The 25,106-nt window shown below is 42.0% G+C and overlaps 32 non-coding genes across 32 annotated transcripts; all 32 read left to right on the forward strand.

Moving 5' to 3' along the window:
* Positions 1–187, forward strand: LOC142186469 (U2 spliceosomal RNA; the record flags this gene model as incomplete). Its single annotated transcript, XR_012712054.1, has 1 exon — positions 1–187. It is a non-coding gene; the product is annotated as a U2 spliceosomal RNA (small nuclear RNA).
* Positions 188–796: 609 nt separating this feature from the next.
* On the forward strand, positions 797–987 carry LOC142186467 (U2 spliceosomal RNA). Its single transcript, XR_012712052.1, has one exon. It is a non-coding gene; the product is annotated as a U2 spliceosomal RNA (small nuclear RNA).
* A 609-nt stretch (positions 988–1,596) lies between these two features.
* LOC142186482 (U2 spliceosomal RNA) lies at positions 1,597–1,787 on the forward strand. Its single transcript, XR_012712065.1, has one exon. It is a non-coding gene; the product is annotated as a U2 spliceosomal RNA (small nuclear RNA).
* Positions 1,788–2,396: 609 nt separating this feature from the next.
* On the forward strand, positions 2,397–2,587 carry LOC142186493 (U2 spliceosomal RNA). Its single transcript, XR_012712076.1, has one exon. It is a non-coding gene; the product is annotated as a U2 spliceosomal RNA (small nuclear RNA).
* A 609-nt stretch (positions 2,588–3,196) lies between these two features.
* LOC142186505 (U2 spliceosomal RNA) lies at positions 3,197–3,387 on the forward strand. Its single transcript, XR_012712087.1, has one exon. It is a non-coding gene; the product is annotated as a U2 spliceosomal RNA (small nuclear RNA).
* Positions 3,388–3,996: 609 nt separating this feature from the next.
* Positions 3,997–4,187, forward strand: LOC142186516 (U2 spliceosomal RNA). Its single transcript, XR_012712098.1, has one exon. It is a non-coding gene; the product is annotated as a U2 spliceosomal RNA (small nuclear RNA).
* A 609-nt stretch (positions 4,188–4,796) lies between these two features.
* LOC142186471 (U2 spliceosomal RNA) lies at positions 4,797–4,987 on the forward strand. Its single transcript, XR_012712055.1, has one exon. It is a non-coding gene; the product is annotated as a U2 spliceosomal RNA (small nuclear RNA).
* A 609-nt stretch (positions 4,988–5,596) lies between these two features.
* Positions 5,597–5,787, forward strand: LOC142186473 (U2 spliceosomal RNA). Its single transcript, XR_012712056.1, has one exon. It is a non-coding gene; the product is annotated as a U2 spliceosomal RNA (small nuclear RNA).
* Positions 5,788–6,396: 609 nt separating this feature from the next.
* LOC142186474 (U2 spliceosomal RNA) lies at positions 6,397–6,587 on the forward strand. Its single transcript, XR_012712057.1, has one exon. It is a non-coding gene; the product is annotated as a U2 spliceosomal RNA (small nuclear RNA).
* Positions 6,588–7,196: 609 nt separating this feature from the next.
* LOC142186475 (U2 spliceosomal RNA) lies at positions 7,197–7,387 on the forward strand. Its single transcript, XR_012712058.1, has one exon. It is a non-coding gene; the product is annotated as a U2 spliceosomal RNA (small nuclear RNA).
* Positions 7,388–7,996: 609 nt separating this feature from the next.
* On the forward strand, positions 7,997–8,187 carry LOC142186476 (U2 spliceosomal RNA). The gene has a single exon (XR_012712059.1). It is a non-coding gene; the product is annotated as a U2 spliceosomal RNA (small nuclear RNA).
* Positions 8,188–8,796: 609 nt separating this feature from the next.
* Positions 8,797–8,987, forward strand: LOC142186477 (U2 spliceosomal RNA). The gene has a single exon (XR_012712060.1). It is a non-coding gene; the product is annotated as a U2 spliceosomal RNA (small nuclear RNA).
* Positions 8,988–9,596: 609 nt separating this feature from the next.
* On the forward strand, positions 9,597–9,787 carry LOC142186478 (U2 spliceosomal RNA). The gene has a single exon (XR_012712061.1). It is a non-coding gene; the product is annotated as a U2 spliceosomal RNA (small nuclear RNA).
* Positions 9,788–10,396: 609 nt separating this feature from the next.
* LOC142186479 (U2 spliceosomal RNA) lies at positions 10,397–10,587 on the forward strand. Its single transcript, XR_012712062.1, has one exon. It is a non-coding gene; the product is annotated as a U2 spliceosomal RNA (small nuclear RNA).
* A 609-nt stretch (positions 10,588–11,196) lies between these two features.
* On the forward strand, positions 11,197–11,387 carry LOC142186480 (U2 spliceosomal RNA). The gene has a single exon (XR_012712063.1). It is a non-coding gene; the product is annotated as a U2 spliceosomal RNA (small nuclear RNA).
* Positions 11,388–11,997: 610 nt separating this feature from the next.
* Positions 11,998–12,188, forward strand: LOC142186481 (U2 spliceosomal RNA). The gene has a single exon (XR_012712064.1). It is a non-coding gene; the product is annotated as a U2 spliceosomal RNA (small nuclear RNA).
* A 609-nt stretch (positions 12,189–12,797) lies between these two features.
* LOC142186483 (U2 spliceosomal RNA) lies at positions 12,798–12,988 on the forward strand. Its single transcript, XR_012712066.1, has one exon. It is a non-coding gene; the product is annotated as a U2 spliceosomal RNA (small nuclear RNA).
* A 609-nt stretch (positions 12,989–13,597) lies between these two features.
* LOC142186484 (U2 spliceosomal RNA) lies at positions 13,598–13,788 on the forward strand. Its single transcript, XR_012712067.1, has one exon. It is a non-coding gene; the product is annotated as a U2 spliceosomal RNA (small nuclear RNA).
* A 609-nt stretch (positions 13,789–14,397) lies between these two features.
* On the forward strand, positions 14,398–14,588 carry LOC142186485 (U2 spliceosomal RNA). Its single transcript, XR_012712068.1, has one exon. It is a non-coding gene; the product is annotated as a U2 spliceosomal RNA (small nuclear RNA).
* Positions 14,589–15,197: 609 nt separating this feature from the next.
* On the forward strand, positions 15,198–15,388 carry LOC142186486 (U2 spliceosomal RNA). The gene has a single exon (XR_012712069.1). It is a non-coding gene; the product is annotated as a U2 spliceosomal RNA (small nuclear RNA).
* Positions 15,389–15,997: 609 nt separating this feature from the next.
* On the forward strand, positions 15,998–16,188 carry LOC142186487 (U2 spliceosomal RNA). Its single transcript, XR_012712070.1, has one exon. It is a non-coding gene; the product is annotated as a U2 spliceosomal RNA (small nuclear RNA).
* A 609-nt stretch (positions 16,189–16,797) lies between these two features.
* LOC142186488 (U2 spliceosomal RNA) lies at positions 16,798–16,988 on the forward strand. Its single transcript, XR_012712071.1, has one exon. It is a non-coding gene; the product is annotated as a U2 spliceosomal RNA (small nuclear RNA).
* Positions 16,989–17,597: 609 nt separating this feature from the next.
* On the forward strand, positions 17,598–17,788 carry LOC142186489 (U2 spliceosomal RNA). The gene has a single exon (XR_012712072.1). It is a non-coding gene; the product is annotated as a U2 spliceosomal RNA (small nuclear RNA).
* A 609-nt stretch (positions 17,789–18,397) lies between these two features.
* On the forward strand, positions 18,398–18,588 carry LOC142186490 (U2 spliceosomal RNA). Its single transcript, XR_012712073.1, has one exon. It is a non-coding gene; the product is annotated as a U2 spliceosomal RNA (small nuclear RNA).
* A 609-nt stretch (positions 18,589–19,197) lies between these two features.
* Positions 19,198–19,388, forward strand: LOC142186491 (U2 spliceosomal RNA). The gene has a single exon (XR_012712074.1). It is a non-coding gene; the product is annotated as a U2 spliceosomal RNA (small nuclear RNA).
* A 609-nt stretch (positions 19,389–19,997) lies between these two features.
* LOC142186492 (U2 spliceosomal RNA) lies at positions 19,998–20,188 on the forward strand. Its single transcript, XR_012712075.1, has one exon. It is a non-coding gene; the product is annotated as a U2 spliceosomal RNA (small nuclear RNA).
* A 609-nt stretch (positions 20,189–20,797) lies between these two features.
* Positions 20,798–20,988, forward strand: LOC142186494 (U2 spliceosomal RNA). The gene has a single exon (XR_012712077.1). It is a non-coding gene; the product is annotated as a U2 spliceosomal RNA (small nuclear RNA).
* A 610-nt stretch (positions 20,989–21,598) lies between these two features.
* LOC142186495 (U2 spliceosomal RNA) lies at positions 21,599–21,789 on the forward strand. The gene has a single exon (XR_012712078.1). It is a non-coding gene; the product is annotated as a U2 spliceosomal RNA (small nuclear RNA).
* A 609-nt stretch (positions 21,790–22,398) lies between these two features.
* Positions 22,399–22,589, forward strand: LOC142186496 (U2 spliceosomal RNA). The gene has a single exon (XR_012712079.1). It is a non-coding gene; the product is annotated as a U2 spliceosomal RNA (small nuclear RNA).
* A 609-nt stretch (positions 22,590–23,198) lies between these two features.
* Positions 23,199–23,389, forward strand: LOC142186497 (U2 spliceosomal RNA). The gene has a single exon (XR_012712080.1). It is a non-coding gene; the product is annotated as a U2 spliceosomal RNA (small nuclear RNA).
* Positions 23,390–23,998: 609 nt separating this feature from the next.
* LOC142186499 (U2 spliceosomal RNA) lies at positions 23,999–24,189 on the forward strand. The gene has a single exon (XR_012712081.1). It is a non-coding gene; the product is annotated as a U2 spliceosomal RNA (small nuclear RNA).
* Positions 24,190–24,798: 609 nt separating this feature from the next.
* Positions 24,799–24,989, forward strand: LOC142186500 (U2 spliceosomal RNA). The gene has a single exon (XR_012712082.1). It is a non-coding gene; the product is annotated as a U2 spliceosomal RNA (small nuclear RNA).
* The last annotated feature ends 117 nt before the right edge of the window (positions 24,990–25,106 follow it).

Genomic DNA, 25,106 nt, shown 5'->3' on the forward strand with positions numbered 1-25,106 from the left:
TCTCTCGGCCTTATGGCTAAGATCAAGTGTAGTATCTGTTCTTATCAGTTTAATATCTGATACGTCCCCTATCTGGGGACCATATATTAAATGGATTTTTAGAACAGGGAGCTGGAATCGGAGCTTGCTCTGTCCACTCCACGCATTGACCTGGTATTGCATTACTTCCAGGATCGGTGCACCCCTTTCCAATTCAGTTGAAAGAAAGAGACAGAGGACTGACCGACCAACAGAGAAGATTGCTGCACCTGGCAAGCTAGCAAAGAGAAAATTGACAGTTGGACGTGGCCTGATGCTGTGACTGACTCTACCTGAAAGGTACTTCATTAATTATTTTCTTTGATTGATTGATTGATTGATTGATTGCAAATGACATTACTGCTGCAAAGTGTCTGATTTGCTGCCATTTTATTCAATTTTAAATGCATTGAATTCTTTTAAAATTTTTGGGCATAAATTTATTTCTGAACTTGCACTTGACCGGACACTTGAATGGGTGTGGTCAAACGGTGGGAGTGGTTTATGCAGATTCGCAAAATTCGGCAAAATCCGCTGGCGTCACAAGATAACATTTGCACATGTCACTTTGCCTTGCACAAAAGTTTTTCTTTTCTTTTTTTTCACTTTTGGTGGCAGGTAGGGAAAACCTGCACAAGCTAATTGATTTCTACTTCATTAAGGGAAAGGAAAAAAAAACAAAAAAAAAACCAAAATAGGGCTGCAGCAGCATGGTGCACACCTTGAGCGGTGCACAGTGAACACGGAAGGGCGCCAGAACAGGTGCCGAGCGCTTGCCATCGCTTCTCGGCCTTATGGCTAAGATCAAGTGTAGTATCTGTTCTTATCAGTTTAATATCTGATACGTCCCCTATCTGGGGACCATATATTAAATGGATTTTTAGAACAGGGAGCTGGAATCGGAGCTTGCTCTGTCCACTCCACGCATTGACCTGGTATTGCATTACTTCCAGGATCGGTGCACCCCTTTCCAATTCAGTTGAAAGAAAGAGACAGAGGACTGACCGACCAACAGAGAAGATTGCTGCACCTGGCAAGCTAGCAAAGAGAAAATTGACAGTTGGACGTGGCCTGATGCTGTGACTGACTCTACCTGAAAGGTACTTCATTAATTATTTTCTTTGATTGATTGATTGATTGATTGATTGCAAATGACATTACTGCTGCAAAGTGTCTGATTTGCTGCCATTTTATTCAATTTTAAATGCATTGAATTCTTTTAAAATTTTTGGGCATAAATTTATTTCTGAACTTGCACTTGACCGGACACTTGAATGGGTGTGGTCAAACGGTGGGAGTGGTTTATGCAGATTCGCAAAATTCGGCAAAATCCGCTGGCGTCACAAGATAACATTTGCACATGTCACTTTGCCTTGCACAAAAGTTTTTCTTTTCTTTTTTTTCACTTTTGGTGGCAGGTAGGGAAAACCTGCACAAGCTAATTGATTTCTACTTCATTAAGGGAAAGGAAAAAAAAACAAAAAAAAAACCAAAATAGGGCTGCAGCAGCATGGTGCACACCTTGAGCGGTGCACAGTGAACACGGAAGGGCGCCAGAACAGGTGCCGAGCGCTTGCCATCGCTTCTCGGCCTTATGGCTAAGATCAAGTGTAGTATCTGTTCTTATCAGTTTAATATCTGATACGTCCCCTATCTGGGGACCATATATTAAATGGATTTTTAGAACAGGGAGCTGGAATCGGAGCTTGCTCTGTCCACTCCACGCATTGACCTGGTATTGCATTACTTCCAGGATCGGTGCACCCCTTTCCAATTCAGTTGAAAGAAAGAGACAGAGGACTGACCGACCAACAGAGAAGATTGCTGCACCTGGCAAGCTAGCAAAGAGAAAATTGACAGTTGGACGTGGCCTGATGCTGTGACTGACTCTACCTGAAAGGTACTTCATTAATTATTTTCTTTGATTGATTGATTGATTGATTGATTGCAAATGACATTACTGCTGCAAAGTGTCTGATTTGCTGCCATTTTATTCAATTTTAAATGCATTGAATTCTTTTAAAATTTTTGGGCATAAATTTATTTCTGAACTTGCACTTGACCGGACACTTGAATGGGTGTGGTCAAACGGTGGGAGTGGTTTATGCAGATTCGCAAAATTCGGCAAAATCCGCTGGCGTCACAAGATAACATTTGCACATGTCACTTTGCCTTGCACAAAAGTTTTTCTTTTCTTTTTTTTCACTTTTGGTGGCAGGTAGGGAAAACCTGCACAAGCTAATTGATTTCTACTTCATTAAGGGAAAGGAAAAAAAAACAAAAAAAAAACCAAAATAGGGCTGCAGCAGCATGGTGCACACCTTGAGCGGTGCACAGTGAACACGGAAGGGCGCCAGAACAGGTGCCGAGCGCTTGCCATCGCTTCTCGGCCTTATGGCTAAGATCAAGTGTAGTATCTGTTCTTATCAGTTTAATATCTGATACGTCCCCTATCTGGGGACCATATATTAAATGGATTTTTAGAACAGGGAGCTGGAATCGGAGCTTGCTCTGTCCACTCCACGCATTGACCTGGTATTGCATTACTTCCAGGATCGGTGCACCCCTTTCCAATTCAGTTGAAAGAAAGAGACAGAGGACTGACCGACCAACAGAGAAGATTGCTGCACCTGGCAAGCTAGCAAAGAGAAAATTGACAGTTGGACGTGGCCTGATGCTGTGACTGACTCTACCTGAAAGGTACTTCATTAATTATTTTCTTTGATTGATTGATTGATTGATTGATTGCAAATGACATTACTGCTGCAAAGTGTCTGATTTGCTGCCATTTTATTCAATTTTAAATGCATTGAATTCTTTTAAAATTTTTGGGCATAAATTTATTTCTGAACTTGCACTTGACCGGACACTTGAATGGGTGTGGTCAAACGGTGGGAGTGGTTTATGCAGATTCGCAAAATTCGGCAAAATCCGCTGGCGTCACAAGATAACATTTGCACATGTCACTTTGCCTTGCACAAAAGTTTTTCTTTTCTTTTTTTTCACTTTTGGTGGCAGGTAGGGAAAACCTGCACAAGCTAATTGATTTCTACTTCATTAAGGGAAAGGAAAAAAAAACAAAAAAAAAACCAAAATAGGGCTGCAGCAGCATGGTGCACACCTTGAGCGGTGCACAGTGAACACGGAAGGGCGCCAGAACAGGTGCCGAGCGCTTGCCATCGCTTCTCGGCCTTATGGCTAAGATCAAGTGTAGTATCTGTTCTTATCAGTTTAATATCTGATACGTCCCCTATCTGGGGACCATATATTAAATGGATTTTTAGAACAGGGAGCTGGAATCGGAGCTTGCTCTGTCCACTCCACGCATTGACCTGGTATTGCATTACTTCCAGGATCGGTGCACCCCTTTCCAATTCAGTTGAAAGAAAGAGACAGAGGACTGACCGACCAACAGAGAAGATTGCTGCACCTGGCAAGCTAGCAAAGAGAAAATTGACAGTTGGACGTGGCCTGATGCTGTGACTGACTCTACCTGAAAGGTACTTCATTAATTATTTTCTTTGATTGATTGATTGATTGATTGATTGCAAATGACATTACTGCTGCAAAGTGTCTGATTTGCTGCCATTTTATTCAATTTTAAATGCATTGAATTCTTTTAAAATTTTTGGGCATAAATTTATTTCTGAACTTGCACTTGACCGGACACTTGAATGGGTGTGGTCAAACGGTGGGAGTGGTTTATGCAGATTCGCAAAATTCGGCAAAATCCGCTGGCGTCACAAGATAACATTTGCACATGTCACTTTGCCTTGCACAAAAGTTTTTCTTTTCTTTTTTTTCACTTTTGGTGGCAGGTAGGGAAAACCTGCACAAGCTAATTGATTTCTACTTCATTAAGGGAAAGGAAAAAAAAACAAAAAAAAAACCAAAATAGGGCTGCAGCAGCATGGTGCACACCTTGAGCGGTGCACAGTGAACACGGAAGGGCGCCAGAACAGGTGCCGAGCGCTTGCCATCGCTTCTCGGCCTTATGGCTAAGATCAAGTGTAGTATCTGTTCTTATCAGTTTAATATCTGATACGTCCCCTATCTGGGGACCATATATTAAATGGATTTTTAGAACAGGGAGCTGGAATCGGAGCTTGCTCTGTCCACTCCACGCATTGACCTGGTATTGCATTACTTCCAGGATCGGTGCACCCCTTTCCAATTCAGTTGAAAGAAAGAGACAGAGGACTGACCGACCAACAGAGAAGATTGCTGCACCTGGCAAGCTAGCAAAGAGAAAATTGACAGTTGGACGTGGCCTGATGCTGTGACTGACTCTACCTGAAAGGTACTTCATTAATTATTTTCTTTGATTGATTGATTGATTGATTGATTGCAAATGACATTACTGCTGCAAAGTGTCTGATTTGCTGCCATTTTATTCAATTTTAAATGCATTGAATTCTTTTAAAATTTTTGGGCATAAATTTATTTCTGAACTTGCACTTGACCGGACACTTGAATGGGTGTGGTCAAACGGTGGGAGTGGTTTATGCAGATTCGCAAAATTCGGCAAAATCCGCTGGCGTCACAAGATAACATTTGCACATGTCACTTTGCCTTGCACAAAAGTTTTTCTTTTCTTTTTTTTCACTTTTGGTGGCAGGTAGGGAAAACCTGCACAAGCTAATTGATTTCTACTTCATTAAGGGAAAGGAAAAAAAAACAAAAAAAAAACCAAAATAGGGCTGCAGCAGCATGGTGCACACCTTGAGCGGTGCACAGTGAACACGGAAGGGCGCCAGAACAGGTGCCGAGCGCTTGCCATCGCTTCTCGGCCTTATGGCTAAGATCAAGTGTAGTATCTGTTCTTATCAGTTTAATATCTGATACGTCCCCTATCTGGGGACCATATATTAAATGGATTTTTAGAACAGGGAGCTGGAATCGGAGCTTGCTCTGTCCACTCCACGCATTGACCTGGTATTGCATTACTTCCAGGATCGGTGCACCCCTTTCCAATTCAGTTGAAAGAAAGAGACAGAGGACTGACCGACCAACAGAGAAGATTGCTGCACCTGGCAAGCTAGCAAAGAGAAAATTGACAGTTGGACGTGGCCTGATGCTGTGACTGACTCTACCTGAAAGGTACTTCATTAATTATTTTCTTTGATTGATTGATTGATTGATTGATTGCAAATGACATTACTGCTGCAAAGTGTCTGATTTGCTGCCATTTTATTCAATTTTAAATGCATTGAATTCTTTTAAAATTTTTGGGCATAAATTTATTTCTGAACTTGCACTTGACCGGACACTTGAATGGGTGTGGTCAAACGGTGGGAGTGGTTTATGCAGATTCGCAAAATTCGGCAAAATCCGCTGGCGTCACAAGATAACATTTGCACATGTCACTTTGCCTTGCACAAAAGTTTTTCTTTTCTTTTTTTTCACTTTTGGTGGCAGGTAGGGAAAACCTGCACAAGCTAATTGATTTCTACTTCATTAAGGGAAAGGAAAAAAAAACAAAAAAAAAACCAAAATAGGGCTGCAGCAGCATGGTGCACACCTTGAGCGGTGCACAGTGAACACGGAAGGGCGCCAGAACAGGTGCCGAGCGCTTGCCATCGCTTCTCGGCCTTATGGCTAAGATCAAGTGTAGTATCTGTTCTTATCAGTTTAATATCTGATACGTCCCCTATCTGGGGACCATATATTAAATGGATTTTTAGAACAGGGAGCTGGAATCGGAGCTTGCTCTGTCCACTCCACGCATTGACCTGGTATTGCATTACTTCCAGGATCGGTGCACCCCTTTCCAATTCAGTTGAAAGAAAGAGACAGAGGACTGACCGACCAACAGAGAAGATTGCTGCACCTGGCAAGCTAGCAAAGAGAAAATTGACAGTTGGACGTGGCCTGATGCTGTGACTGACTCTACCTGAAAGGTACTTCATTAATTATTTTCTTTGATTGATTGATTGATTGATTGATTGCAAATGACATTACTGCTGCAAAGTGTCTGATTTGCTGCCATTTTATTCAATTTTAAATGCATTGAATTCTTTTAAAATTTTTGGGCATAAATTTATTTCTGAACTTGCACTTGACCGGACACTTGAATGGGTGTGGTCAAACGGTGGGAGTGGTTTATGCAGATTCGCAAAATTCGGCAAAATCCGCTGGCGTCACAAGATAACATTTGCACATGTCACTTTGCCTTGCACAAAAGTTTTTCTTTTCTTTTTTTTCACTTTTGGTGGCAGGTAGGGAAAACCTGCACAAGCTAATTGATTTCTACTTCATTAAGGGAAAGGAAAAAAAAACAAAAAAAAAACCAAAATAGGGCTGCAGCAGCATGGTGCACACCTTGAGCGGTGCACAGTGAACACGGAAGGGCGCCAGAACAGGTGCCGAGCGCTTGCCATCGCTTCTCGGCCTTATGGCTAAGATCAAGTGTAGTATCTGTTCTTATCAGTTTAATATCTGATACGTCCCCTATCTGGGGACCATATATTAAATGGATTTTTAGAACAGGGAGCTGGAATCGGAGCTTGCTCTGTCCACTCCACGCATTGACCTGGTATTGCATTACTTCCAGGATCGGTGCACCCCTTTCCAATTCAGTTGAAAGAAAGAGACAGAGGACTGACCGACCAACAGAGAAGATTGCTGCACCTGGCAAGCTAGCAAAGAGAAAATTGACAGTTGGACGTGGCCTGATGCTGTGACTGACTCTACCTGAAAGGTACTTCATTAATTATTTTCTTTGATTGATTGATTGATTGATTGATTGCAAATGACATTACTGCTGCAAAGTGTCTGATTTGCTGCCATTTTATTCAATTTTAAATGCATTGAATTCTTTTAAAATTTTTGGGCATAAATTTATTTCTGAACTTGCACTTGACCGGACACTTGAATGGGTGTGGTCAAACGGTGGGAGTGGTTTATGCAGATTCGCAAAATTCGGCAAAATCCGCTGGCGTCACAAGATAACATTTGCACATGTCACTTTGCCTTGCACAAAAGTTTTTCTTTTCTTTTTTTTCACTTTTGGTGGCAGGTAGGGAAAACCTGCACAAGCTAATTGATTTCTACTTCATTAAGGGAAAGGAAAAAAAAACAAAAAAAAAACCAAAATAGGGCTGCAGCAGCATGGTGCACACCTTGAGCGGTGCACAGTGAACACGGAAGGGCGCCAGAACAGGTGCCGAGCGCTTGCCATCGCTTCTCGGCCTTATGGCTAAGATCAAGTGTAGTATCTGTTCTTATCAGTTTAATATCTGATACGTCCCCTATCTGGGGACCATATATTAAATGGATTTTTAGAACAGGGAGCTGGAATCGGAGCTTGCTCTGTCCACTCCACGCATTGACCTGGTATTGCATTACTTCCAGGATCGGTGCACCCCTTTCCAATTCAGTTGAAAGAAAGAGACAGAGGACTGACCGACCAACAGAGAAGATTGCTGCACCTGGCAAGCTAGCAAAGAGAAAATTGACAGTTGGACGTGGCCTGATGCTGTGACTGACTCTACCTGAAAGGTACTTCATTAATTATTTTCTTTGATTGATTGATTGATTGATTGATTGCAAATGACATTACTGCTGCAAAGTGTCTGATTTGCTGCCATTTTATTCAATTTTAAATGCATTGAATTCTTTTAAAATTTTTGGGCATAAATTTATTTCTGAACTTGCACTTGACCGGACACTTGAATGGGTGTGGTCAAACGGTGGGAGTGGTTTATGCAGATTCGCAAAATTCGGCAAAATCCGCTGGCGTCACAAGATAACATTTGCACATGTCACTTTGCCTTGCACAAAAGTTTTTCTTTTCTTTTTTTTCACTTTTGGTGGCAGGTAGGGAAAACCTGCACAAGCTAATTGATTTCTACTTCATTAAGGGAAAGGAAAAAAAAACAAAAAAAAAACCAAAATAGGGCTGCAGCAGCATGGTGCACACCTTGAGCGGTGCACAGTGAACACGGAAGGGCGCCAGAACAGGTGCCGAGCGCTTGCCATCGCTTCTCGGCCTTATGGCTAAGATCAAGTGTAGTATCTGTTCTTATCAGTTTAATATCTGATACGTCCCCTATCTGGGGACCATATATTAAATGGATTTTTAGAACAGGGAGCTGGAATCGGAGCTTGCTCTGTCCACTCCACGCATTGACCTGGTATTGCATTACTTCCAGGATCGGTGCACCCCTTTCCAATTCAGTTGAAAGAAAGAGACAGAGGACTGACCGACCAACAGAGAAGATTGCTGCACCTGGCAAGCTAGCAAAGAGAAAATTGACAGTTGGACGTGGCCTGATGCTGTGACTGACTCTACCTGAAAGGTACTTCATTAATTATTTTCTTTGATTGATTGATTGATTGATTGATTGCAAATGACATTACTGCTGCAAAGTGTCTGATTTGCTGCCATTTTATTCAATTTTAAATGCATTGAATTCTTTTAAAATTTTTGGGCATAAATTTATTTCTGAACTTGCACTTGACCGGACACTTGAATGGGTGTGGTCAAACGGTGGGAGTGGTTTATGCAGATTCGCAAAATTCGGCAAAATCCGCTGGCGTCACAAGATAACATTTGCACATGTCACTTTGCCTTGCACAAAAGTTTTTCTTTTCTTTTTTTTCACTTTTGGTGGCAGGTAGGGAAAACCTGCACAAGCTAATTGATTTCTACTTCATTAAGGGAAAGGAAAAAAAAACAAAAAAAAAACCAAAATAGGGCTGCAGCAGCATGGTGCACACCTTGAGCGGTGCACAGTGAACACGGAAGGGCGCCAGAACAGGTGCCGAGCGCTTGCCATCGCTTCTCGGCCTTATGGCTAAGATCAAGTGTAGTATCTGTTCTTATCAGTTTAATATCTGATACGTCCCCTATCTGGGGACCATATATTAAATGGATTTTTAGAACAGGGAGCTGGAATCGGAGCTTGCTCTGTCCACTCCACGCATTGACCTGGTATTGCATTACTTCCAGGATCGGTGCACCCCTTTCCAATTCAGTTGAAAGAAAGAGACAGAGGACTGACCGACCAACAGAGAAGATTGCTGCACCTGGCAAGCTAGCAAAGAGAAAATTGACAGTTGGACGTGGCCTGATGCTGTGACTGACTCTACCTGAAAGGTACTTCATTAATTATTTTCTTTGATTGATTGATTGATTGATTGATTGCAAATGACATTACTGCTGCAAAGTGTCTGATTTGCTGCCATTTTATTCAATTTTAAATGCATTGAATTCTTTTAAAATTTTTGGGCATAAATTTATTTCTGAACTTGCACTTGACCGGACACTTGAATGGGTGTGGTCAAACGGTGGGAGTGGTTTATGCAGATTCGCAAAATTCGGCAAAATCCGCTGGCGTCACAAGATAACATTTGCACATGTCACTTTGCCTTGCACAAAAGTTTTTCTTTTCTTTTTTTTCACTTTTGGTGGCAGGTAGGGAAAACCTGCACAAGCTAATTGATTTCTACTTCATTAAGGGAAAGGAAAAAAAAACAAAAAAAAAACCAAAATAGGGCTGCAGCAGCATGGTGCACACCTTGAGCGGTGCACAGTGAACACGGAAGGGCGCCAGAACAGGTGCCGAGCGCTTGCCATCGCTTCTCGGCCTTATGGCTAAGATCAAGTGTAGTATCTGTTCTTATCAGTTTAATATCTGATACGTCCCCTATCTGGGGACCATATATTAAATGGATTTTTAGAACAGGGAGCTGGAATCGGAGCTTGCTCTGTCCACTCCACGCATTGACCTGGTATTGCATTACTTCCAGGATCGGTGCACCCCTTTCCAATTCAGTTGAAAGAAAGAGACAGAGGACTGACCGACCAACAGAGAAGATTGCTGCACCTGGCAAGCTAGCAAAGAGAAAATTGACAGTTGGACGTGGCCTGATGCTGTGACTGACTCTACCTGAAAGGTACTTCATTAATTATTTTCTTTGATTGATTGATTGATTGATTGATTGCAAATGACATTACTGCTGCAAAGTGTCTGATTTGCTGCCATTTTATTCAATTTTAAATGCATTGAATTCTTTTAAAATTTTTGGGCATAAATTTATTTCTGAACTTGCACTTGACCGGACACTTGAATGGGTGTGGTCAAACGGTGGGAGTGGTTTATGCAGATTCGCAAAATTCGGCAAAATCCGCTGGCGTCACAAGATAACATTTGCACATGTCACTTTGCCTTGCACAAAAGTTTTTCTTTTCTTTTTTTTCACTTTTGGTGGCAGGTAGGGAAAACCTGCACAAGCTAATTGATTTCTACTTCATTAAGGGAAAGGAAAAAAAAACAAAAAAAAAACCAAAATAGGGCTGCAGCAGCATGGTGCACACCTTGAGCGGTGCACAGTGAACACGGAAGGGCGCCAGAACAGGTGCCGAGCGCTTGCCATCGCTTCTCGGCCTTATGGCTAAGATCAAGTGTAGTATCTGTTCTTATCAGTTTAATATCTGATACGTCCCCTATCTGGGGACCATATATTAAATGGATTTTTAGAACAGGGAGCTGGAATCGGAGCTTGCTCTGTCCACTCCACGCATTGACCTGGTATTGCATTACTTCCAGGATCGGTGCACCCCTTTCCAATTCAGTTGAAAGAAAGAGACAGAGGACTGACCGACCAACAGAGAAGATTGCTGCACCTGGCAAGCTAGCAAAGAGAAAATTGACAGTTGGACGTGGCCTGATGCTGTGACTGACTCTACCTGAAAGGTACTTCATTAATTATTTTCTTTGATTGATTGATTGATTGATTGATTGCAAATGACATTACTGCTGCAAAGTGTCTGATTTGCTGCCATTTTATTCAATTTTAAATGCATTGAATTCTTTTAAAATTTTTGGGCATAAATTTATTTCTGAACTTGCACTTGACCGGACACTTGAATGGGTGTGGTCAAACGGTGGGAGTGGTTTATGCAGATTCGCAAAATTCGGCAAAATCCGCTGGCGTCACAAGATAACATTTGCACATGTCACTTTGCCTTGCACAAAAGTTTTTCTTTTCTTTTTTTTCACTTTTGGTGGCAGGTAGGGAAAACCTGCACAAGCTAATTGATTTCTACTTCATTAAGGGAAAGGAAAAAAAAACAAAAAAAAAACCAAAATAGGGCTGCAGCAGCATGGTGCACACCTTGAGCGGTGCACAGTGAACACGGAAGGGCGCCAGAACAGGTGCCGAGCGCTTGCCATCGCTTCTCGGCCTTATGGCTAAGATCAAGTGTAGTATCTGTTCTTATCAGTTTAATATCTGATACGTCCCCTATCTGGGGACCATATATTAAATGGATTTTTAGAACAGGGAGCTGGAATCGGAGCTTGCTCTGTCCACTCCACGCATTGACCTGGTATTGCATTACTTCCAGGATCGGTGCACCCCTTTCCAATTCAGTTGAAAGAAAGAGACAGAGGACTGACCGACCAACAGAGAAGATTGCTGCACCTGGCAAGCTAGCAAAGAGAAAATTGACAGTTGGACGTGGCCTGATGCTGTGACTGACTCTACCTGAAAGGTACTTCATTAATTATTTTCTTTGATTGATTGATTGATTGATTGATTGCAAATGACATTACTGCTGCAAAGTGTCTGATTTGCTGCCATTTTATTCAATTTTAAATGCATTGAATTCTTTTAAAATTTTTGGGCATAAATTTATTTCTGAACTTGCACTTGACCGGACACTTGAATGGGTGTGGTCAAACGGTGGGAGTGGTTTATGCAGATTCGCAAAATTCGGCAAAATCCGCTGGCGTCACAAGATAACATTTGCACATGTCACTTTGCCTTGCACAAAAGTTTTTCTTTTCTTTTTTTTCACTTTTGGTGGCAGGTAGGGAAAACCTGCACAAGCTAATTGATTTCTACTTCATTAAGGGAAAGGAAAAAAAAACAAAAAAAAAAACCAAAATAGGGCTGCAGCAGCATGGTGCACACCTTGAGCGGTGCACAGTGAACACGGAAGGGCGCCAGAACAGGTGCCGAGCGCTTGCCATCGCTTCTCGGCCTTATGGCTAAGATCAAGTGTAGTATCTGTTCTTATCAGTTTAATATCTGATACGTCCCCTATCTGGGGACCATATATTAAATGGATTTTTAGAACAGGGAGCTGGAATCGGAGCTTGCTCTGTCCACTCCACGCATTGACCTGGTATTGCATTACTTCCAGGATCGGTGCACCCCTTTCCAATTCAGTTGAAAGAAAGAGACAGAGGACTGACCGACCAACAGAGAAGATTGCTGCACCTGGCAAGCTAGCAAAGAGAAAATTGACAGTTGGACGTGGCCTGATGCTGTGACTGACTCTACCTGAAAGGTACTTCATTAATTATTTTCTTTGATTGATTGATTGATTGATTGATTGCAAATGACATTACTGCTGCAAAGTGTCTGATTTGCTGCCATTTTATTCAATTTTAAATGCATTGAATTCTTTTAAAATTTTTGGGCATAAATTTATTTCTGAACTTGCACTTGACCGGACACTTGAATGGGTGTGGTCAAACGGTGGGAGTGGTTTATGCAGATTCGCAAAATTCGGCAAAATCCGCTGGCGTCACAAGATAACATTTGCACATGTCACTTTGCCTTGCACAAAAGTTTTTCTTTTCTTTTTTTTCACTTTTGGTGGCAGGTAGGGAAAACCTGCACAAGCTAATTGATTTCTACTTCATTAAGGGAAAGGAAAAAAAAACAAAAAAAAAACCAAAATAGGGCTGCAGCAGCATGGTGCACACCTTGAGCGGTGCACAGTGAACACGGAAGGGCGCCAGAACAGGTGCCGAGCGCTTGCCATCGCTTCTCGGCCTTATGGCTAAGATCAAGTGTAGTATCTGTTCTTATCAGTTTAATATCTGATACGTCCCCTATCTGGGGACCATATATTAAATGGATTTTTAGAACAGGGAGCTGGAATCGGAGCTTGCTCTGTCCACTCCACGCATTGACCTGGTATTGCATTACTTCCAGGATCGGTGCACCCCTTTCCAATTCAGTTGAAAGAAAGAGACAGAGGACTGACCGACCAACAGAGAAGATTGCTGCACCTGGCAAGCTAGCAAAGAGAAAATTGACAGTTGGACGTGGCCTGATGCTGTGACTGACTCTACCTGAAAGGTACTTCATTAATTATTTTCTTTGATTGATTGATTGATTGATTGATTGCAAATGACATTACTGCTGCAAAGTGTCTGATTTGCTGCCATTTTATTCAATTTTAAATGCATTGAATTCTTTTAAAATTTTTGGGCATAAATTTATTTCTGAACTTGCACTTGACCGGACACTTGAATGGGTGTGGTCAAACGGTGGGAGTGGTTTATGCAGATTCGCAAAATTCGGCAAAATCCGCTGGCGTCACAAGATAACATTTGCACATGTCACTTTGCCTTGCACAAAAGTTTTTCTTTTCTTTTTTTTCACTTTTGGTGGCAGGTAGGGAAAACCTGCACAAGCTAATTGATTTCTACTTCATTAAGGGAAAGGAAAAAAAAACAAAAAAAAAACCAAAATAGGGCTGCAGCAGCATGGTGCACACCTTGAGCGGTGCACAGTGAACACGGAAGGGCGCCAGAACAGGTGCCGAGCGCTTGCCATCGCTTCTCGGCCTTATGGCTAAGATCAAGTGTAGTATCTGTTCTTATCAGTTTAATATCTGATACGTCCCCTATCTGGGGACCATATATTAAATGGATTTTTAGAACAGGGAGCTGGAATCGGAGCTTGCTCTGTCCACTCCACGCATTGACCTGGTATTGCATTACTTCCAGGATCGGTGCACCCCTTTCCAATTCAGTTGAAAGAAAGAGACAGAGGACTGACCGACCAACAGAGAAGATTGCTGCACCTGGCAAGCTAGCAAAGAGAAAATTGACAGTTGGACGTGGCCTGATGCTGTGACTGACTCTACCTGAAAGGTACTTCATTAATTATTTTCTTTGATTGATTGATTGATTGATTGATTGCAAATGACATTACTGCTGCAAAGTGTCTGATTTGCTGCCATTTTATTCAATTTTAAATGCATTGAATTCTTTTAAAATTTTTGGGCATAAATTTATTTCTGAACTTGCACTTGACCGGACACTTGAATGGGTGTGGTCAAACGGTGGGAGTGGTTTATGCAGATTCGCAAAATTCGGCAAAATCCGCTGGCGTCACAAGATAACATTTGCACATGTCACTTTGCCTTGCACAAAAGTTTTTCTTTTCTTTTTTTTCACTTTTGGTGGCAGGTAGGGAAAACCTGCACAAGCTAATTGATTTCTACTTCATTAAGGGAAAGGAAAAAAAAACAAAAAAAAAACCAAAATAGGGCTGCAGCAGCATGGTGCACACCTTGAGCGGTGCACAGTGAACACGGAAGGGCGCCAGAACAGGTGCCGAGCGCTTGCCATCGCTTCTCGGCCTTATGGCTAAGATCAAGTGTAGTATCTGTTCTTATCAGTTTAATATCTGATACGTCCCCTATCTGGGGACCATATATTAAATGGATTTTTAGAACAGGGAGCTGGAATCGGAGCTTGCTCTGTCCACTCCACGCATTGACCTGGTATTGCATTACTTCCAGGATCGGTGCACCCCTTTCCAATTCAGTTGAAAGAAAGAGACAGAGGACTGACCGACCAACAGAGAAGATTGCTGCACCTGGCAAGCTAGCAAAGAGAAAATTGACAGTTGGACGTGGCCTGATGCTGTGACTGACTCTACCTGAAAGGTACTTCATTAATTATTTTCTTTGATTGATTGATTGATTGATTGATTGCAAATGACATTACTGCTGCAAAGTGTCTGATTTGCTGCCATTTTATTCAATTTTAAATGCATTGAATTCTTTTAAAATTTTTGGGCATAAATTTATTTCTGAACTTGCACTTGACCGGACACTTGAATGGGTGTGGTCAAACGGTGGGAGTGGTTTATGCAGATTCGCAAAATTCGGCAAAATCCGCTGGCGTCACAAGATAACATTTGCACATGTCACTTTGCCTTGCACAAAAGTTTTTCTTTTCTTTTTTTTCACTTTTGGTGGCAGGTAGGGAAAACCTGCACAAGCTAATTGATTTCTACTTCATTAAGGGAAAGGAAAAAAAAACAAAAAAAAAACCAAAATAGGGCTGCAGCAGCATGGTGCACACCTTGAGCGGTGCACAGTGAACACGGAAGGGCGCCAGAACAGGTGCCGAGCGCTTGCCATCGCTTCTCGGCCTTATGGCTAAGATCAAGTGTAGTATCTGTTCTTATCAGTTTAATATCTGATACGTCCCCTATCTGGGGACCATATATTAAATGGATTTTTAGAACAGGGAGCTGGAATCGGAGCTTGCTCTGTCCACTCCACGCATTGACCTGGTATTGCATTACTTCCAGGATCGGTGCACCCCTTTCCAATTCAGTTGAAAGAAAGAGACAGAGGACTGACCGACCAACAGAGAAGATTGCTGCACCTGGCAAGCTAGCAAAGAGAAAATTGACAGTTGGACGTGGCCTGATGCTGTGACTGACTCTACCTGAAAGGTACTTCATTAATTATTTTCTTTGATTGATTGATTGATTGATTGATTGCAAATGACATTACTGCTGCAAAGTGTCTGATTTGCTGCCATTTTATTCAATTTTAAATGCATTGAATTCTTTTAAAATTTTTGGGCATAAATTTATTTCTGAACTTGCACTTGACCGGACACTTGAATGGGTGTGGTCAAACGGTGGGAGTGGTTTATGCAGATTCGCAAAATTCGGCAAAATCCGCTGGCGTCACAAGATAACATTTGCACATGTCACTTTGCCTTGCACAAAAGTTTTTCTTTTCTTTTTTTTCACTTTTGGTGGCAGGTAGGGAAAACCTGCACAAGCTAATTGATTTCTACTTCATTAAGGGAAAGGAAAAAAAAACAAAAAAAAAACCAAAATAGGGCTGCAGCAGCATGGTGCACACCTTGAGCGGTGCACAGTGAACACGGAAGGGCGCCAGAACAGGTGCCGAGCGCTTGCCATCGCTTCTCGGCCTTATGGCTAAGATCAAGTGTAGTATCTGTTCTTATCAGTTTAATATCTGATACGTCCCCTATCTGGGGACCATATATTAAATGGATTTTTAGAACAGGGAGCTGGAATCGGAGCTTGCTCTGTCCACTCCACGCATTGACCTGGTATTGCATTACTTCCAGGATCGGTGCACCCCTTTCCAATTCAGTTGAAAGAAAGAGACAGAGGACTGACCGACCAACAGAGAAGATTGCTGCACCTGGCAAGCTAGCAAAGAGAAAATTGACAGTTGGACGTGGCCTGATGCTGTGACTGACTCTACCTGAAAGGTACTTCATTAATTATTTTCTTTGATTGATTGATTGATTGATTGATTGCAAATGACATTACTGCTGCAAAGTGTCTGATTTGCTGCCATTTTATTCAATTTTAAATGCATTGAATTCTTTTAAAATTTTTGGGCATAAATTTATTTCTGAACTTGCACTTGACCGGACACTTGAATGGGTGTGGTCAAACGGTGGGAGTGGTTTATGCAGATTCGCAAAATTCGGCAAAATCCGCTGGCGTCACAAGATAACATTTGCACATGTCACTTTGCCTTGCACAAAAGTTTTTCTTTTCTTTTTTTTCACTTTTGGTGGCAGGTAGGGAAAACCTGCACAAGCTAATTGATTTCTACTTCATTAAGGGAAAGGAAAAAAAAACAAAAAAAAAACCAAAATAGGGCTGCAGCAGCATGGTGCACACCTTGAGCGGTGCACAGTGAACACGGAAGGGCGCCAGAACAGGTGCCGAGCGCTTGCCATCGCTTCTCGGCCTTATGGCTAAGATCAAGTGTAGTATCTGTTCTTATCAGTTTAATATCTGATACGTCCCCTATCTGGGGACCATATATTAAATGGATTTTTAGAACAGGGAGCTGGAATCGGAGCTTGCTCTGTCCACTCCACGCATTGACCTGGTATTGCATTACTTCCAGGATCGGTGCACCCCTTTCCAATTCAGTTGAAAGAAAGAGACAGAGGACTGACCGACCAACAGAGAAGATTGCTGCACCTGGCAAGCTAGCAAAGAGAAAATTGACAGTTGGACGTGGCCTGATGCTGTGACTGACTCTACCTGAAAGGTACTTCATTAATTATTTTCTTTGATTGATTGATTGATTGATTGATTGCAAATGACATTACTGCTGCAAAGTGTCTGATTTGCTGCCATTTTATTCAATTTTAAATGCATTGAATTCTTTTAAAATTTTTGGGCATAAATTTATTTCTGAACTTGCACTTGACCGGACACTTGAATGGGTGTGGTCAAACGGTGGGAGTGGTTTATGCAGATTCGCAAAATTCGGCAAAATCCGCTGGCGTCACAAGATAACATTTGCACATGTCACTTTGCCTTGCACAAAAGTTTTTCTTTTCTTTTTTTTCACTTTTGGTGGCAGGTAGGGAAAACCTGCACAAGCTAATTGATTTCTACTTCATTAAGGGAAAGGAAAAAAAAACAAAAAAAAAACCAAAATAGGGCTGCAGCAGCATGGTGCACACCTTGAGCGGTGCACAGTGAACACGGAAGGGCGCCAGAACAGGTGCCGAGCGCTTGCCATCGCTTCTCGGCCTTATGGCTAAGATCAAGTGTAGTATCTGTTCTTATCAGTTTAATATCTGATACGTCCCCTATCTGGGGACCATATATTAAATGGATTTTTAGAACAGGGAGCTGGAATCGGAGCTTGCTCTGTCCACTCCACGCATTGACCTGGTATTGCATTACTTCCAGGATCGGTGCACCCCTTTCCAATTCAGTTGAAAGAAAGAGACAGAGGACTGACCGACCAACAGAGAAGATTGCTGCACCTGGCAAGCTAGCAAAGAGAAAATTGACAGTTGGACGTGGCCTGATGCTGTGACTGACTCTACCTGAAAGGTACTTCATTAATTATTTTCTTTGATTGATTGATTGATTGATTGATTGCAAATGACATTACTGCTGCAAAGTGTCTGATTTGCTGCCATTTTATTCAATTTTAAATGCATTGAATTCTTTTAAAATTTTTGGGCATAAATTTATTTCTGAACTTGCACTTGACCGGACACTTGAATGGGTGTGGTCAAACGGTGGGAGTGGTTTATGCAGATTCGCAAAATTCGGCAAAATCCGCTGGCGTCACAAGATAACATTTGCACATGTCACTTTGCCTTGCACAAAAGTTTTTCTTTTCTTTTTTTTCACTTTTGGTGGCAGGTAGGGAAAACCTGCACAAGCTAATTGATTTCTACTTCATTAAGGGAAAGGAAAAAAAAACAAAAAAAAAACCAAAATAGGGCTGCAGCAGCATGGTGCACACCTTGAGCGGTGCACAGTGAACACGGAAGGGCGCCAGAACAGGTGCCGAGCGCTTGCCATCGCTTCTCGGCCTTATGGCTAAGATCAAGTGTAGTATCTGTTCTTATCAGTTTAATATCTGATACGTCCCCTATCTGGGGACCATATATTAAATGGATTTTTAGAACAGGGAGCTGGAATCGGAGCTTGCTCTGTCCACTCCACGCATTGACCTGGTATTGCATTACTTCCAGGATCGGTGCACCCCTTTCCAATTCAGTTGAAAGAAAGAGACAGAGGACTGACCGACCAACAGAGAAGATTGCTGCACCTGGCAAGCTAGCAAAGAGAAAATTGACAGTTGGACGTGGCCTGATGCTGTGACTGACTCTACCTGAAAGGTACTTCATTAATTATTTTCTTTGATTGATTGATTGATTGATTGATTGCAAATGACATTACTGCTGCAAAGTGTCTGATTTGCTGCCATTTTATTCAATTTTAAATGCATTGAATTCTTTTAAAATTTTTGGGCATAAATTTATTTCTGAACTTGCACTTGACCGGACACTTGAATGGGTGTGGTCAAACGGTGGGAGTGGTTTATGCAGATTCGCAAAATTCGGCAAAATCCGCTGGCGTCACAAGATAACATTTGCACATGTCACTTTGCCTTGCACAAAAGTTTTTCTTTTCTTTTTTTTCACTTTTGGTGGCAGGTAGGGAAAACCTGCACAAGCTAATTGATTTCTACTTCATTAAGGGAAAGGAAAAAAAAACAAAAAAAAAACCAAAATAGGGCTGCAGCAGCATGGTGCACACCTTGAGCGGTGCACAGTGAACACGGAAGGGCGCCAGAACAGGTGCCGAGCGCTTGCCATCGCTTCTCGGCCTTATGGCTAAGATCAAGTGTAGTATCTGTTCTTATCAGTTTAATATCTGATACGTCCCCTATCTGGGGACCATATATTAAATGGATTTTTAGAACAGGGAGCTGGAATCGGAGCTTGCTCTGTCCACTCCACGCATTGACCTGGTATTGCATTACTTCCAGGATCGGTGCACCCCTTTCCAATTCAGTTGAAAGAAAGAGACAGAGGACTGACCGACCAACAGAGAAGATTGCTGCACCTGGCAAGCTAGCAAAGAGAAAATTGACAGTTGGACGTGGCCTGATGCTGTGACTGACTCTACCTGAAAGGTACTTCATTAATTATTTTCTTTGATTGATTGATTGATTGATTGATTGCAAATGACATTACTGCTGCAAAGTGTCTGATTTGCTGCCATTTTATTCAATTTTAAATGCATTGAATTCTTTTAAAATTTTTGGGCATAAATTTATTTCTGAACTTGCACTTGACCGGACACTTGAATGGGTGTGGTCAAACGGTGGGAGTGGTTTATGCAGATTCGCAAAATTCGGCAAAATCCGCTGGCGTCACAAGATAACATTTGCACATGTCACTTTGCCTTGCACAAAAGTTTTTCTTTTCTTTTTTTTCACTTTTGGTGGCAGGTAGGGAAAACCTGCACAAGCTAATTGATTTCTACTTCATTAAGGGAAAGGAAAAAAAAACAAAAAAAAAACCAAAATAGGGCTGCAGCAGCATGGTGCACACCTTGAGCGGTGCACAGTGAACACGGAAGGGCGCCAGAACAGGTGCCGAGCGCTTGCCATCGCTTCTCGGCCTTATGGCTAAGATCAAGTGTAGTATCTGTTCTTATCAGTTTAATATCTGATACGTCCCCTATCTGGGGACCATATATTAAATGGATTTTTAGAACAGGGAGCTGGAATCGGAGCTTGCTCTGTCCACTCCACGCATTGACCTGGTATTGCATTACTTCCAGGATCGGTGCACCCCTTTCCAATTCAGTTGAAAGAAAGAGACAGAGGACTGACCGACCAACAGAGAAGATTGCTGCACCTGGCAAGCTAGCAAAGAGAAAATTGACAGTTGGACGTGGCCTGATGCTGTGACTGACTCTACCTGAAAGGTACTTCATTAATTATTTTCTTTGATTGATTGATTGATTGATTGATTGCAAATGACATTACTGCTGCAAAGTGTCTGATTTGCTGCCATTTTATTCAATTTTAAATGCATTGAATTCTTTTAAAATTTTTGGGCATAAATTTATTTCTGAACTTGCACTTGACCGGACACTTGAATGGGTGTGGTCAAACGGTGGGAGTGGTTTATGCAGATTCGCAAAATTCGGCAAAATCCGCTGGCGTCACAAGATAACATTTGCACATGTCACTTTGCCTTGCACAAAAGTTTTTCTTTTCTTTTTTTTCACTTTTGGTGGCAGGTAGGGAAAACCTGCACAAGCTAATTGATTTCTACTTCATTAAGGGAAAGGAAAAAAAAACAAAAAAAAAACCAAAATAGGGCTGCAGCAGCATGGTGCACACCTTGAGCGGTGCACAGTGAACACGGAAGGGCGCCAGAACAGGTGCCGAGCGCTTGCCATCGCTTCTCGGCCTTATGGCTAAGATCAAGTGTAGTATCTGTTCTTATCAGTTTAATATCTGATACGTCCCCTATCTGGGGACCATATATTAAATGGATTTTTAGAACAGGGAGCTGGAATCGGAGCTTGCTCTGTCCACTCCACGCATTGACCTGGTATTGCATTACTTCCAGGATCGGTGCACCCCTTTCCAATTCAGTTGAAAGAAAGAGACAGAGGACTGACACGACCAACAGAGAAGATTGCTGCACCTGGCAAGCTAGCAAAGAGAAAATTGACAGTTGGACGTGGCCTGATGCTGTGACTGACTCTACCTGAAAGGTACTTCATTAATTATTTTCTTTGATTGATTGATTGATTGATTGATTGCAAATGACATTACTGCTGCAAAGTGTCTGATTTGCTGCCATTTTATTCAATTTTAAATGCATTGAATTCTTTTAAAATTTTTGGGCATAAATTTATTTCTGAACTTGCACTTGACCGGACACTTGAATGGGTGTGGTCAAACGGTGGGAGTGGTTTATGCAGATTCGCAAAATTCGGCAAAATCCGCTGGCGTCACAAGATAACATTTGCACATGTCACTTTGCCTTGCACAAAAGTTTTTCTTTTCTTTTTTTTCACTTTTGGTGGCAGGTAGGGAAAACCTGCACAAGCTAATTGATTTCTACTTCATTAAGGGAAAGGAAAAAAAAACAAAAAAAAAACCAAAATAGGGCTGCAGCAGCATGGTGCACACCTTGAGCGGTGCACAGTGAACACGGAAGGGCGCCAGAACAGGTGCCGAGCGCTTGCCATCGCTTCTCGGCCTTATGGCTAAGATCAAGTGTAGTATCTGTTCTTATCAGTTTAATATCTGATACGTCCCCTATCTGGGGACCATATATTAAATGGATTTTTAGAACAGGGAGCTGGAATCGGAGCTTGCTCTGTCCACTCCACGCATTGACCTGGTATTGCATTACTTCCAGGATCGGTGCACCCCTTTCCAATTCAGTTGAAAGAAAGAGACAGAGGACTGACCGACCAACAGAGAAGATTGCTGCACCTGGCAAGCTAGCAAAGAGAAAATTGACAGTTGGACGTGGCCTGATGCTGTGACTGACTCTACCTGAAAGGTACTTCATTAATTATTTTCTTTGATTGATTGATTGATTGATTGATTGCAAATGACATTACTGCTGCAAAGTGTCTGATTTGCTGCCATTTTATTCAATTTTAAATGCATTGAATTCTTTTAAAATTTTTGGGCATAAATTTATTTCTGAACTTGCACTTGACCGGACACTTGAATGGGTGTGGTCAAACGGTGGGAGTGGTTTATGCAGATTCGCAAAATTCGGCAAAATCCGCTGGCGTCACAAGATAACATTTGCACATGTCACTTTGCCTTGCACAAAAGTTTTTCTTTTCTTTTTTTTCACTTTTGGTGGCAGGTAGGGAAAACCTGCACAAGCTAATTGATTTCTACTTCATTAAGGGAAAGGAAAAAAAAACAAAAAAAAAACCAAAATAGGGCTGCAGCAGCATGGTGCACACCTTGAGCGGTGCACAGTGAACACGGAAGGGCGCCAGAACAGGTGCCGAGCGCTTGCCATCGCTTCTCGGCCTTATGGCTAAGATCAAGTGTAGTATCTGTTCTTATCAGTTTAATATCTGATACGTCCCCTATCTGGGGACCATATATTAAATGGATTTTTAGAACAGGGAGCTGGAATCGGAGCTTGCTCTGTCCACTCCACGCATTGACCTGGTATTGCATTACTTCCAGGATCGGTGCACCCCTTTCCAATTCAGTTGAAAGAAAGAGACAGAGGACTGACCGACCAACAGAGAAGATTGCTGCACCTGGCAAGCTAGCAAAGAGAAAATTGACAGTTGGACGTGGCCTGATGCTGTGACTGACTCTACCTGAAAGGTACTTCATTAATTATTTTCTTTGATTGATTGATTGATTGATTGATTGCAAATGACATTACTGCTGCAAAGTGTCTGATTTGCTGCCATTTTATTCAATTTTAAATGCATTGAATTCTTTTAAAATTTTTGGGCATAAATTTATTTCTGAACTTGCACTTGACCGGACACTTGAATGGGTGTGGTCAAACGGTGGGAGTGGTTTATGCAGATTCGCAAAATTCGGCAAAATCCGCTGGCGTCACAAGATAACATTTGCACATGTCACTTTGCCTTGCACAAAAGTTTTTCTTTTCTTTTTTTTCACTTTTGGTGGCAGGTAGGGAAAACCTGCACAAGCTAATTGATTTCTACTTCATTAAGGGAAAGGAAAAAAAAACAAAAAAAAAACCAAAATAGGGCTGCAGCAGCATGGTGCACACCTTGAGCGGTGCACAGTGAACACGGAAGGGCGCCAGAACAGGTGCCGAGCGCTTGCCATCGCTTCTCGGCCTTATGGCTAAGATCAAGTGTAGTATCTGTTCTTATCAGTTTAATATCTGATACGTCCCCTATCTGGGGACCATATATTAAATGGATTTTTAGAACAGGGAGCTGGAATCGGAGCTTGCTCTGTCCACTCCACGCATTGACCTGGTATTGCATTACTTCCAGGATCGGTGCACCCCTTTCCAATTCAGTTGAAAGAAAGAGACAGAGGACTGACCGACCAACAGAGAAGATTGCTGCACCTGGCAAGCTAGCAAAGAGAAAATTGACAGTTGGACGTGGCCTGATGCTGTGACTGACTCTACCTGAAAGGTACTTCATTAATTATTTTCTTTGATTGATTGATTGATTGATTGATTGCAAATGACATTACTGCTGCAAAGTGTCTGATTTGCTGCCATTTTATTCAATTTTAAATGCATTGAATTCTTTTAAAATTTTTGGGCATAAATTTATTTCTGAACTTGCACTTGACCGGACACTTGAATGGGTGTGGTCAAACGGTGGGAGTGGTTTATGCAGATTCGCAAAATTCGGCAAAATCCGCTGGCGTCACAAGATAACATTTGCACATGTCACTTTGCCTTGCACAAAAGTTTTTCTTTTCTTTTTTTTCACTTTTGGTGGCAGGTAGGGAAAACCTGCACAAGCTAATTGATTTCTACTTCATTAAGGGAAAGGAAAAAAAAACAAAAAAAAAACCAAAATAGGGCTGCAGCAGCATGGTGCACACCTTGAGCGGTGCACAGTGAACACGGAAGGGCGCCAGAACAGGTGCCGAGCGCTTGCCATCGCTTCTCGGCCTTATGGCTAAGATCAAGTGTAGTATCTGTTCTTATCAGTTTAATATCTGATACGTCCCCTATCTGGGGACCATATATTAAATGGATTTTTAGAACAGGGAGCTGGAATCGGAGCTTGCTCTGTCCACTCCACGCATTGACCTGGTATTGCATTACTTCCAGGATCGGTGCACCCCTTTCCAATTCAGTTGAAAGAAAGAGACAGAGGACTGACCGACCAACAGAGAAGATTGCTGCACCTGGCAAGCTAGCAAAGAGAAAATTGACAGTTGGACGTGGCCTGATGCTGTGACTGACTCTACCTGAAAGGTACTTCATTAATTATTTTCTTTGATTGATTGATTGATTGATTGATTGCAAATGACATTACTGCTGCAAAGTGTCTGATTTGCTGCCATTTTATTCAATTTTAAATGCATTGAATTCTTTTAAAATTTTTGGGCATAAATTTATTTCTGAACTTGCACTTGACCGGACACTTGAATGGGTGTGGTCAAACGGTGGGAGTGGTTTATGCAGATTCGCAAAATTCGGCAAAATCCGCTGGCGTCACAAGATAACATTTGCACATGTCACTTTGCCTTGCACAAAAGTTTTTCTTTTCTTTTTTTTCACTTTTGGTGGCAGGTAGGGAAAACCTGCACAAGCTAATTGATTTCTACTTCATTAAGGGAAAGGAAAAAAAAACAAAAAAAAAACCAAAATAGGGCTGCAGCAGCATGGTGCACACCTTGAGCGGTGCACAGTGAACACGGAAGGGCGCCAGAACAGGTGCCGAGCGCTTGCCATCGCTTCTCGGCCTTATGGCTAAGATCAAGTGTAGTATCTGTTCTTATCAGTTTAATATCTGATACGTCCCCTATCTGGGGACCATATATTAAATGGATTTTTAGAACAGGGAGCTGGAATCGGAGCTTGCTCTGTCCACTCCACGCATTGACCTGGTATTGCATTACTTCCAGGATCGGTGCACCCCTTTCCAATTCAGTTGAAAGAAAGAGACAGAGGACTGACCGACCAACAGAGAAGATTGCTGCACCTGGCAAGCTAGCAAAGAGAAAATTGACAGTTGGACGTGGCCTGATGCTGTGACTG

The sequence above is a fragment of the Leptodactylus fuscus genome, unplaced genomic scaffold (assembly GCF_031893055.1).
Source record: "Leptodactylus fuscus isolate aLepFus1 unplaced genomic scaffold, aLepFus1.hap2 HAP2_SCAFFOLD_1050, whole genome shotgun sequence".
In the NCBI taxonomy this organism is placed as follows: Eukaryota; Metazoa; Chordata; class Amphibia; order Anura; family Leptodactylidae; genus Leptodactylus; species Leptodactylus fuscus.